This window comes from Delphinus delphis, chromosome 1, assembly GCF_949987515.2.
Source record: "Delphinus delphis chromosome 1, mDelDel1.2, whole genome shotgun sequence".
Classification (NCBI taxonomy): domain Eukaryota; kingdom Metazoa; phylum Chordata; class Mammalia; order Artiodactyla; family Delphinidae; genus Delphinus; species Delphinus delphis.
This window is the reverse complement of record NC_082683.1, coordinates 78,156,921-78,169,872: the sequence shown is the minus strand read 5'-3', so window position 1 is coordinate 78,169,872 and position 12,952 is coordinate 78,156,921. Positions and strand designations below refer to the sequence as shown.

The 12,952-nt window shown below is 43.2% G+C and overlaps 1 protein-coding gene across 5 annotated transcripts in view; it reads right to left on the bottom strand.

The window, feature by feature from the left end:
* The window catches only part of LRRC8B (leucine rich repeat containing 8 VRAC subunit B), a 75,658-nt gene extending 65,934 nt beyond the window's left edge, over positions 1 to 9,724 (bottom strand). For all 5 annotated transcript variants that reach the window (XM_060025207.1, XM_060025175.1, XM_060025239.1 and 2 more), the window contains exon 1: positions 9,577 to 9,724. The gene's annotated coding sequence lies outside the window, so the exon portion shown is untranslated. The remainder of the gene's footprint in view (positions 1 to 9,576) is intronic.
* Between the last annotated feature and the right edge of the window lie 3,228 nt (positions 9,725 to 12,952).

Here is a 12,952-nt window from a genome sequence, read left to right as displayed (position 1 = left end):
TGTGGTAAGGTGTCTTAAGCATTGACACTTAAAAAGAAGCCTTGATTATGAAGCCTATCTTATTTTAGCAATAAGTTTACTTATGCATAAGTAAACTCTTTTTAAGCCCCAGGCATCTCACTGAGAAGTTATTTTCCATAAAATTTTACCTATGCTTAATACTTATTCACCAAAATTCTAATATACTTGTTCTGGTCAATCGTATATTAGTCAAAATCATAAAAACTCAATCCAAGTGAAATTTTGTTTAACATTTAGAGGCTTATTGTCACAAGAACTTAAAAAAATATAGTGTGTATATATGTGCATCACAAGAGTATGATAAGGTAATCAATGAAAGATTTTCAAACATAAGACTGTCAAATGGGGATTAGGTTATATAGAAGAAGAATGAAATGAGTTCCACAAGGGAAACAACTATGTAAAAATTCCCAGCTTTTCTAGACCAGCTTGTTTGTGTGTTTTTTAAATGGATGACACGGTAGATATGAAATCACTGTGGTATTTAATTTAGCTTCCACTGGGTACATTAAAAAGAGTGTTTTTTTAAATCAATATTTATAATATCAGAAGTGCCATTTTTTACAACTATAAAAAAATTTAGACATTAACTTCTAAAATGTATGAGGAGAGGACACACTGTTTCAAAATCCTTTTAGGGGGTACTGGACAAAAATCATTATCAGACACTTTATTCTAAACTCCTTTATTCTAAGAACTTCCCTGGTGGTCCAGCAGTTAAGACACCACGGTCCCAATGCAGGGGGCCTGGGTTCAATCCCTGGTCAGGGAACTAGAGCCCACATATCACAACTAAGACCCCATGCAGCCAGATTAAAAAAAAAAAAAAGGGCTTCCCTGGTGGCGCAGTGGTTGAGAGTCCGCCTGCCGATGCAGGGGACACAGGTTCGTGCCCCGGTCCAGGAAGATCCCACATGCCGTGGAGTAGTTAGGCCCGTGAGCCATGGCCGCTGAGCCTGCGTGTCCGGAGTCTGTGCTCCGCAACGGGAGAGGCCACAACAGTGAGAGCCCCGCGTACCGCAAAAAAAAAAAAAAAAAAAAAAAAAGTTGCTTCTATCTTGCTGTCCTCTGTGCCCAAGTTTAGTCCCCAAAGCCTGGAATTGAAAGCACCCTTGGGGATCCTAAACTGCCTGTAAGCCAAGAACCTGTGCTGACCATCTAAACTTTTGACTTCTAATAGAAAGAGCCAGAATTATTTCAGTAAAGTCCAAACCCTGAGTCAAGCATCCCCTGCAAATGGCCAAATCCAGAACTCTAAACACAGTAAACGTTCAGTAAACACTAGCTCATTAACAAAATATTTTGGTCATTCAACTGATATCTATTAACAGCATATATACAATAACTCTTCTTCCTACTTCTAACCTTCAAGGAAATCTTTCAGATTTCCAAATACCAGTCAAAAGTACATTATTGAAACAAAGCCCTGGACTAGATAATAAGTATACTGAATTTTATTGCCTAATTCTTTCCCACATATCAGTTTACATGCCAGGTATAATGCCTGGCTCAGGAAGCTCACTCGGGAGATGAACAAAATTCATCCTTTATCATGAAGGAGCACCTAGGAGAAGGCAGAGGCATTCTCTGGCAGAGGGAATATAACAGATGCACAAGCATCAGAGGCAACACAGGGAAGGGATTCAGGAGCTCCTACGAGTGGTAGGCAGAGGGAAGGGTCTGGAATGGTCTTTCACAATAGGTATGCTTGAACTGACTCTTGAAAGATGGGCAGGTGTTTGACAAGGGGATATGAACACAGAGAGAGAAAAGGAAAAAAAAGCCACGGAGTGAAGCCATCTGGCTACCTTGTACCTTCCTCTGCACTGCAGACAGTTTAGGATGGCTGGTGCATGGGGGTGTTACTGTGCACGCTGTGTCCATGGTGCACGCGTTGGTGATTTAGAAATGACGGGGGTGGGGGGAGCGGGGGGCAGTGAGAGGTGAAGCTGGAGAGTTGTAGAAGCAGACGGAGGAAGACTGTATTATATGGCTCTCCAAGGCATTTGGAATCCATCCTTTGGCAAAGCAAGTCATTAAAGGATTATTAAACCAGGTAGTCGTGGTATGAAATTTGCCTTTCACAATGATTATTTTCCTGTTGTGTGAACAGCCAATTTTGTGGGGGGAAGATAGGAAAGACTACAAACTGAACTACCATTTGGAGGCAATTAGCAGCAGTCCTGGAAAAGACTCAAGGCAGTCAAGAGACTGTAAAGGAAGGGCACTGTTGGGAGGTACCTTAAGGGTGTGGCCTCTGGACAAACTGGTCACCATCCTTTAAGGAGCAGTTAAGGGGGGAACAAAGCAAAGAGAAGCCCAGAGTGAGTTCTACGCATTTTAGGGTTATGTAATTGGGTAAATGGTATTGCTATTTGCAAAAATATGGAATCTAAAGATGATTAGCAAGTTTTGGTGGGGGAAAAGGTATCTTTGGTACACTAACTCCAGGCCCTTACTGTTCTATAAGGCAGGTAGCACTGGTGATATCATCCCCATTTTAAGTTCAAAGGGGTAATTTTTTTTTTTTGCCCCAAATCACATGTAGCAGTTTGGGGAGTCCAGGACACACCAGGCTTAAGGGCAGATATACAAGCGAGCCAAGATCCATGCTTTCCCGTAACTTGTATTCTGGCGTGGGCGGGGAGGGAAACAGAAGATAAACAAGCCAGCAAACAATAAACCAAAGCCTGAAAGGCTAGGACGGAGAATGGCAAGGGTACTTTATCTGAGGTGATCAGGGAAACTATACCTGAGGTCATTGGAGCTGGCCTTCCATTGAGAAGGAAGCAGCTACGCAGATTCATAAGAGAAGAGCGTCCAGGCAGAGAGCAGCAACTGAGAAGCCCCAGAGGTAGGAACAAGGTTGGTGTGCCCTGGAGGAGGAATTCCAAATACTGGCAAGTGGTGAGCGACAGGAAGCCCCAGCTCCAAAGGCATTCCTGGGAGGGCGGAGGTGAAAGCCTTGAGCCCCCTTAGGGCAGTGCTAGCAGAGCATAAATACTCTGGGAACCTGCCCACCAAGCACAGCATTGTGCATCCAGAAACTGCATCATGACTCACACTTTTCGAAGACAAGTCATTGCTCAGTTGCCTATTTCGGCATTGAAATAGGGCCAGGAACAAACTCACTTAGTTTTGCCTAGAGAGATGAACTTTAAAGTCTTCAGATGAACAGAATTCATCTGCTCAGAGCAAGAAATAACCTGCAGTCCAATGGCAGGCGATTCTGCCCCCAAGGCTCCGTCATGTCCTCACATGTTACACGGGAGCAGAGCCTCCCAGCCACCCTCCAAGGCCCTCAAAGGGACTAGAGAGGTAACATTTTCCCCAAAGGATGCCCCATGAGCTCAGCTGGAGAGGATAAGGAGAAATGGTACCCCAGTGCCAAGGTGCCAAGCTGGGTCCTGTCAATGAGAGCCTGAAAGCCTTGGAGAGACCGGATGTTCGGCTGCCTGCTGGCTCTGAGACGCGCATCCCAAGCACAGCAGTCCAGCCAGCTCTCTGGCACACACTGCCTACGCCTCCCCTCCTGTGGTCATCTTCCACTGCTGCTTTGTGGTCTACCTATTCTGCCAACATTCCTTCATGTGCCCCCATTCAGCCAAATGCCTTCAAATTCCCCTCGCTAAGGGTGATGCAGATCAACCCTCTGACCCTCTTTGAAAAGATCCTACTTTACAGCCAGTTTTCTCAGATGCATCTGCTTGGTGTATCCAAAAGAAAAAAGTAGCTGAATTTAAAGTCTGTCAATATAGCATGAATAAATTAGAAAAGAATTAAATTGTTCCTGAATTAGGTGACCCCTTTCAGAGGATCACATGGAGAAGTTATATATTATGAACACTTAAAGATGACTCCAAACATTACGGCCGCTTTGGAACGGTGCTGGAAACCTGTGGCACACTCTGATCCCTGCTTAAGGCAGGCTCATCTCACGTCCAAGCTCATTTCAAGCCACACTTCCACAACATCTCTGCTCCCGCTCCCTGGCCAATTTTTGTTCCTAAAGTCACCATACAACCTCCAACCATAAGACGCTTGCACATACTTTCACGACACCTGTATATCTCCTTCCTAATAATGTTGGTAGTAGCAATTTTTCATGTATTTGCAGTGATTGATTCTCCTGTCTCCCCCAGTAACCTGTAACCTCCATGGTGGTATGGACCACGTGGATTTTTGCTTACTGTTGTGTCCCTAGAACCCGGCACGGTGTCTGGCACACAGTAGGTGCTTAACAAATAGCTGCTGGAAAAAAATACTATGAAATATACTCATTGGTGGAACGTTTCTGCTTCTGAGAGTGCATGTGGCAAAAAATCATTCAAATCAAGGCTGGAAAAGGTTAAAGCTGAGCTATTCTGGTTTATATATATATATATATATATATATATATATATATATATATGCACACATATATATATATATATACACACACATACAGGAAAGACTTTGCTAGGTTTAAACTGATTTTGGGGACAATTCTCAAAAAGTCTGACTAACAATTTAACAATACTCATTTGGATATGTATGGAGGTGACCAATTTTAAAACTTTTTTTTAATGGAATAAGAGCTCATTTTCAAAAAGGTTCATCTAGATTAGGCCAAATTAAAAAAGAAAAGCTACCACTTACTTCATCAGGCACAGTTTATTAGGTAATCTACATACATTTTTTTCATTTACTCCTCATATCTGAATCTTACCCCCAGGTTACAGATTAGGAAATTGAGGATGCAAGAGGCATACTGAGTAAGTGGGAGAGCCAGGATTCATACCCAGATCGTTTTGATTCCAAGAGCTATATCTTAAATCTAAGCCACACTATAAGCTAAGAAATAGGTGTGACATTGAGTAATAAGGTGTTGCTCCCTCCCATGATAAGGTACAAGACTACAGTCTAGTACCATCGATTGGGGCCAGTATTTAAAATAGGATTTGGATGCCAACGATGTGGTAGTAGAGAAATGAGACAATTCATGAACAAGGAATAAGGAGGAATATGAACTAACATTTACTGAAAGCTTGTTTTATGCCAGATACTGGATACTGGATCAGATGCTTTCATGTTAAGAGTTCTTTTAATCCTAAGAATCCTGTGAGATGGATAACAATAGTCAAGAAAAAAAAAAGGTGTAGAATAACAGTGGTGTTCGACTACTCCAATGTTCCTTTCCCCCATCTCACTAAGGATGCGAAAATCCCACCTTTTAGCTGGGCATAAGGTTGTCTCCAGTAAGGACAATATTCCCCAGTCTCTATTCCAGCTAGATGAGGTCATATTGCTAAAGTCTGGTCAATGAGATTTAACAAGAAATGTATGACAGCCTCCAGGAAATTTCTTTAAGAGACCCTGGGCTCTTGCTTTTTCCCATCTTCTTCCCTTCCTTTCATCTTCCCTTCTACACTTGGAACCTGGATGTGATGGCTGAAGTTCCGCTTAGGACCATGAGATTGAGGGCCTCATTTGATGTTTGGTAGTTCTAAAAGGTGGAACCAGCCTAGGTCTCAGAGGACCTGTAAAGTCATAATACCAGCTCTGGACTGTCTCTCCATAAGCTTTTTTTTTTAATGTAAAAGAGAAACAAACATCACTTTGTTTAAGCAATTTTTCTTTGAGGTCTCTGTAACTGACAGCTAATCTTAACTAATCCAGCAACCCATCCAAAGTGATAGCGTAGGGTTCAGACCCAGGCTCATCAGTCTGCACAGTTCACGCTCTTAGGCAGAAGCCTGAAGAACTCCTGATTATAATCTGCAATAGACTTGAGGGGGAGATGTAAAAATGCTGAAAAAAATTTGAAAGAAGATAAGAAGGAAGGTTTGAATATGCTTTCAAATCTGCACACCTGAGACAATCAAAGGGAATATGCTACTCGACAGTAAAAAATTTAGTCTCCATCGTAGATGGACTGAGGAAGATCTCAGTCACCTGCATGGAGCTGGAAAGAGAAGAGAAATAGAAGCTGTGTAGCTGATAATGTCTCTGAAAGATGCTGTTGACCGAGGAGTGGGCATTGAAGAATACAGCCCTGAAAATGGCCACAGGATGAAACAAACAACAAAGAATTACAAGGAATCCTGAAATTGAAGAAGCAGGAGATGAAGTTCAAAGATACACAGTCTGGAAAGAAACAAGCAGAATCATATGACCCATATCAAGCAGAATCACATGACCCATATCAAGACCAAAAAGGCCAAAGTAAAGGTCAAGGTTGAAGCTCTGACAACTCATTTTAATTCATTTCCTTTACATGGGTTCACAACAGCATTGCAGAAGTGAATTTAAATTGTGTTGCAATTGAGTAGAATCCTAAATAAGAGGAAGTCATAGAACAGGGAGTTTATTATCACCCTTTGTTCAATTTCTAAATGAACAGCACTGAAAAGAACTTAGCAGAGAGATACAGTGATTGGAGTTAGGTCTAATTTTATTTAAGATCAATCTTAATGATCCAGAAAAGGAAAAATAAGTTGTTATGTCTGCCAAAGACATTATTTTAAACACGAGAAGAAAACCTAAGTCATAATAAAGGCGTGTAGGAAGTTTCGAAAATATAGATAGGGAATAAAATGCAAGTGGGCAATAGCAATAAAAGAAAAGGCAGCAATATGAAAACAGACATGACAGAAATTAGAATGCATTTTACAACTGGTTAAAGAAATTCTATACTATAATTGGGCCTCCCAAATTCCTATGAGTGGTCGCAGGTCTGTACTGTTTGCAGAGTAAGCAATACTCCCTGCGTCAGGAGAGCAGCGAGGGACATGCTATATAGGAGGCAATGAAAACCATGCCACCGAGTCTGGAGTTAACACGACAGATTCAGCATACATTTGTTTCTGATAATATCAGTGTAAGCTAGAAGGATGCTGGAAAGAGAAGCAAAAAATAAATTTGGAAATTCAACTTGAGAAACACTAAATGAACATCAGATATTAAATAGGCTATTTTTTATGGGCAGTAAAAAATCAAAAAGGAACATAGAAATACTTGGATACCATCAAAAAAGATTTTAAAATTACAAAAACTTTTTTATAAATAAAAATTTTGGCTCAAGCAAGAATCTTCTACATATTATTTCCAACCTTCAACTCCAGAAAACAAAACAAAAAATCACAAATTTCAAACCACTGCAGGAAAATACCCACACAGCCTAAAAAAATGTGGAGGGATAACGGAATATTATTCAGTACTAAAAAGAAAAATTATCAAGCCATGAAAAGACATGGAGGAAACTTAAATGCATAATACTAAGTGCAAGAAGCCAATGTGAAAAGGCTACAGACTGATTCCAACTATAAGACATTTTGGAAAAGGGAAAACTGTGGACACAGTGAAAATATCAGTGGTTGCCAGGGGTTGGGGGGGCAGGAGGGATGAATAGGAAGATCACAGAGGAGTTTTAGCGCAGTGATAATATGATATAGTATCATACTCTGATGATATTATAATGGTGGATACATGTTGTTATATATTTGGCCAAACCCATAGCATGTACAACACCAAGAGTGAACACTAATCTAAACTATGGTCTTTGGGTGATAATGATGTCTCAGTGTAGGTTTATCTATTGTATCAAGTGTACTGACTCTGGTGGGGGATGTTGATAATGGGGGAGGCTATGCATGAATGGGAGCAGGGGGTACATGGGAACTCTCTGCAGTTATTCTCAATTCTGCTGCGGACCTAAAACTGCTCTAAAAAATAAATTCTATTTAAAAAAAAAAAAAACTTGAAAGACCTGGTACTCTTTTCCAGTGATATTGATTAGGGCCCTTTTCATTTTAATTAACGTTGGTGCTTTCATTCTGAGGATTCGGAGGAATGAAACAGCAATGGGGAGGGGAATGGTCTTTAAAAAGCAAATCTTAACTAGTCAAATGAAAACACTCCCAATGTGAGAATCTTCCTGTTAGGCTGGACATGTTGGAACACTTTTCCAATTTAAGAAAAAAAGAACGTTTCAAAGAATAGTAAATTTAATTCTAACATGTAGTAGATGGATAGTAGGTATCATGACTCAACTGTACACTCAGCAACAACACTGTCCCCCATTACCTGAACTAAGAGTAACGTCTGATATGTTAGGGGCCCAGGCACTTGTAGGATTGGCTGACATTTTATATTCCTTCAAGGGTGAAGCTGTTGACTAGGGAAGCCAGGGGCAAAAGAAAGTCACCTTGGCACTCACAAATCAAAGAGCACTTTCGGTTCTCAGGAGGTGGAAACTCAGCACGTGGAGGGTACTGGAATTTTTAAACAATTATACTGCAGTTTGATTGCTTCTGTGTACTACAACCTGACACTTAGGTTTTAGGAGACCTAACAGTCTGATAAAGGCACATACCATTTCATTTCCTCTTAGAAAGCAGTGTACACTTTGCCTATTTTAAGTTGGTTAACTATTTGCAATTTAAAAATTTCAGGGCTTCCCTGGTGGCGCAGTGGTTGAGAGTCCGCCGCCTGCCGATGCAGGGGACACGGGTTCGTGCCCCGGTCTGGGAAGATCCCACATGCCGCGGAGCGGCTGGGCCCGTGAGCCATGGCCTCTGGGCCTGCGCGTCCGGAGCCTGCGCTCCGCAACGGGAGAGGTCACGGCAGTGAGAGGCCCGCGTACCGCAAAAAAAATCAATAAAAATAAATAAATAAAATTTTCATACCGATATCTTTTTACGGACTTAAAAAAAAAGTTTTTGGCAAGGCGAATTTATTCAAGGAAGTTCACAGGTAGGTTTTCGTTTTTAAATCAGGTTTATCCTTTTTTTGGGGGGGGTGGGAAGGGGGCTGCTGAGAGGGAGTCTTTCTGACCACAAAGAAGTCTTCCACAAATGTCATCTGACTAAAGGCAACCTATGGACTTTGGGAAGTCAGGTGAGGACACAGAGTGATGAGCCAACACCCAGCCTCCCCCCTTCTGACCTCTCAGCACCTGCTCAACTGCAGCCCAGTAAGGGGAAACTCTTAGCTACTCCCTCGAAATGGGTATAGGTTGCTCCCTTCTCCTTCAAACAAACGAATGCCAACACCACCGTTAAACTGTAGGCGAACAATTGTAGATTTCCCACGAGCAGAAAATGTTTGCCAACCAACAGCGCCAGGGCAGGGGGCAAAGGAGAGCGACCCAAGCGCGGACGCCCTCCGGAGAGGTCTGCTCATCTAGGGAGGGCGAGACTCCAGCCCAGGAAACCAGAAGCCGGTTTCCGCACCACCCTGAGGACTCACACTCAGGTGCGGCGCCGTGACTGCTGGGGGAGACATGCGACCGCACCGTCGCGCCGCCCACTCCTCCTGCCCCGAATGATCCCAGCACCCAGAAGTCCCTCGGGGGTATCACTTCTAGCCCAGAGACGAGGGAGTGGCAAAACCGCGCCTCATCTCTCTAGTCCAGCCACCTGCCCGCAGGCCCGGCTCGCAGGTGAGGCGCGGACAGGTAACCGCACCTGCTCGGCCACCCCCACCTGCTGCGTCCCCTCACCCGGTCCTCCGCCCCCACCAACTGGGTCGGCTCGGCTCCTCCTCGGTGACCAGGGGCGTCTCGCCCCGACCTACCTGCGTGCCTCCGGCCCCGGGATCCGGCGCTCCTCGCGGGGTGCGCCCCGCGCCGCTCCGGGCGCGCCGGCGGCGGCCCCGCGCCCGCACTTCCTTGCTGCCGGCTGCTGCGGGCTCAGCGGGAAGCCCCAGCGCTGCCAGGCTCACCGCCTCCAACCGGCTCCATTGTGACGCGGCGTGTTCCGCCGGCCAATCGGGGCGCGGCGGCGCGAACCGCTGACTAAGTTCGCGGGGGGAGAAGGAGGGGACTGGGCGGAGGCAGGAGGCGGAGGCGCTGGCCGTGCGGCGGCGGTGGCGGCTGAGGAGAAGGAGGAAGGGGAGAAGAGGGCAGCAGCTGCTTCGGTAGTTGCTCCTGCTGTTAAATTTGCAGCAGCCTCGGCCCGAGTGTTTGCCCAGCTTAGGGACTGCGGGGGCCTGTGACTCACCCCTTGCTGATGGAAACAAAGCGCGGCTGCCATCACCCTGGGAGCGCGCCATGTGGCCGCCCGGCCCGCTCGGCTGGGGCTAGAAAAGCGGGGGGCTGTTTTCAAGAGACGGCAGAGGGGCTTAGGGCTATCCAGGTGCACATGCAAGGGACTTTGGAAGTACATTTATGTGTCGGACCACTGCCTTCTCACATGTGCACCCAGAGTAACTTGTTATTTACATAACGTGTTTTGAACCTGAAGGGAAGGCTCGGGTGGAGCTGCGGGAAATCCCTTTACCTTTCCTTATACTGCGTACTTAAGATGCAGGGCCGAGCCCCTGTGTGGCAGTTTACAGTTGTACCAAACTAAGCGGCTTAAGATTCTGGGCCTCCAATAGCATCCGTCTCTCTCAATATGTCGTTATCCTCGGGATGCGGAGGGAACAACGTTGATAGAGGGGTCTCGCTTTACTCATAACTAGGCTTTTACTGCTAAGAAACTGCCGGTCTACCCTATCTACTGACCCGCTCTTCTCCCTCTAAGTGGGAAAAGTTATAATGTGCTTTACAGAACAAACGAAAAAGTAATCCAAACCCAGGAATTCGGGGGACAAAATTTTTATCATCCTCATTCACCCCCTACTCTCATCCCCACCCCAGATTTAAGTCAGTCTTTTTGCAGACTATCATCCTCAACACTGCGATTCAATTAGGCAACATTTATATCTTTGAGTTGCTATGGCAATCACATTACCATTAAAAACAAATGTATGGGAACCTCCAAAAGGAATAAAATAAAGACTATAAAAGGCTCAGCATTTGGAGCATATCTGATCGTTTTGTATAAATGGGAGTAAAGAAAATGGAACAACTGAGTTATATGAGACCAAGTGGTGTCAGACAGAGACTGTTGAGATTAGGACTACAATTTAAATTACCCCAAAAGGGAATAAGAGGGTTGTCTTCGTGACACCACTGGTCTATTCCCTCCTTGTCCACTCCATTCTGGGTTGGCGGCTGTCTTGGAGGAAAGGCTGAAAGAGCATTTCTTCATTTAGTCATTGATAGAGTCTTTATCGAACTTCTGAGGGTGAGACACTGTGTATGTACAGATCTGTTAAGCTAATTTAGATTTGAATTTGGTCCTCAAACTGCTTACAACCTGGAGAGGAAGATAGAAAGTATTCAGAATTAAATATGAAATGAGGAAAATGAGTGCTATGAGAAATACTGATTGGTTGTAAAGTCATGGCATTAAAATTTTTAAATGTCTAATTTTCCATATGTGTCTTTGAATGTTTAGAAAGGCATATTGTCTCCCCTTCCAAAACCGCGAACAGAGAATCCATTCTTCTATCACAGCAATATCACTACTTGTGTGACTTGGAGTAGTAACTTAACCTCCTTGGGACTCAGCCTCTTCCTCTATAAAATAAGAGATTAAAAACTAGATGATCTGTTAAGATTCCAATTGCCATGAGGGTATGAATAAAAAAGTGACTCCCATGCTTGGTAACCCAAGTCACCATTAGCAGGAAGTTAAAGTGCTCAAGTTCATTAAAACTGTATTAGCTCTGGGTTCATCTCAGATATGTGGCTTATGAATGTATTTATTCCAATTCTCATTAACAAAATCACTCTCCATGGTGACAACATTTATTACTGACACTGAAGAAATTGGGCTTCTGATTTTGTGATATATTGCTTCTGGGAATCCTCCTCTGAAACTGTAGCATCAAACAGGTGTTTCTCTTGTTTCTTCTTCCTTCTGTTTCACTTCATATAAGCTCCTGCTTATATCACAGGAGAAAAATGAATGACCCCAAATGCTGTTCTCATAGAACTTTAATACTCTGCACATGATTCAAGCTCATAAAGAAGAGTATTTAGTAGTAACTAGAAATTATTGGCCCTGGGTAGGCCTTATAATGAGAAATAAAAATACTGTTTGACTTTTTATGCCTGTGCCCAGTTTTTCTACTACACTGTAATCTCTTTGAAAGCAGGACGGGTGGAGTCTTGAAATATGCTCTCCTTAGAGGAGTATCTGAAATTCTCTAAGGGACTCTGATCAATTATTTTGATCAGAGAAAGTCAATTATTCTGATCCAAGGAAATTCTAAAAGACTCAGTCACTATTTCCACAGCCAAATTCGTTGAAGTCTAAAATAGTGTTTAAAAGTCCCATCACAGATATGAAGCACTTATGTCACCATCAATATGCTAGACATCGTGGACAATACCAGAAAAGCATCAAACTTTGTCCCTGACCTCAGCAGCTCATAAGTTAGATGAACACATAGAAAACAATCAAGTGCTACTTATGCTCCAATGAAGAGAGGGATCAGTGCACATGGTAATAGACAAAGTCTCATGAAGAAAGGGAAACTTTAAGTATTGAAAGAGAAGCAAAATTTAGAAAGACTAAATCCTATACCTTTGTCTTATCTACCCCAAATATTGTCTTAAAATGACCAATCAGGGCTCAGTCAATCTCTTTCTGGTAAGCCGAGACTGTCTGGAAGAAGCAGAAGTAGAAATACTCTATTTTCTACAACATCCCATTGAGTAGAATAGCTAGTGGTAGGTTGATCACATTCATATGAAAAAGAGGATGACTATGGACAGCACATGTGGCTGGTTCCTCTGTCGAATGACACAAATAATAGAAATAAAAGGATCACTGCAATTTGGTCATCTGGTTGTTGAACTGCGTGACCCACATGAAGTAATCAACTAACTCCTGGGTTTGGCAGGTCCCTTTTGAGCTGATTCCCTGAAAAAAAATAATCTGAGTGACATCAGCATTAAACTATGCTCCATGCGGCTGCCTTGATAAGGGTTCCATTTTCTCTTTGTCTTGAGAATTTTTATGATTAATGGAAGGCAGAATATGATCCAGTATTAACAGTTCTTTTCTAATTCTAAAATGATTTGTGATCATGAAAAATCCTCTATTTCTTTAAATTA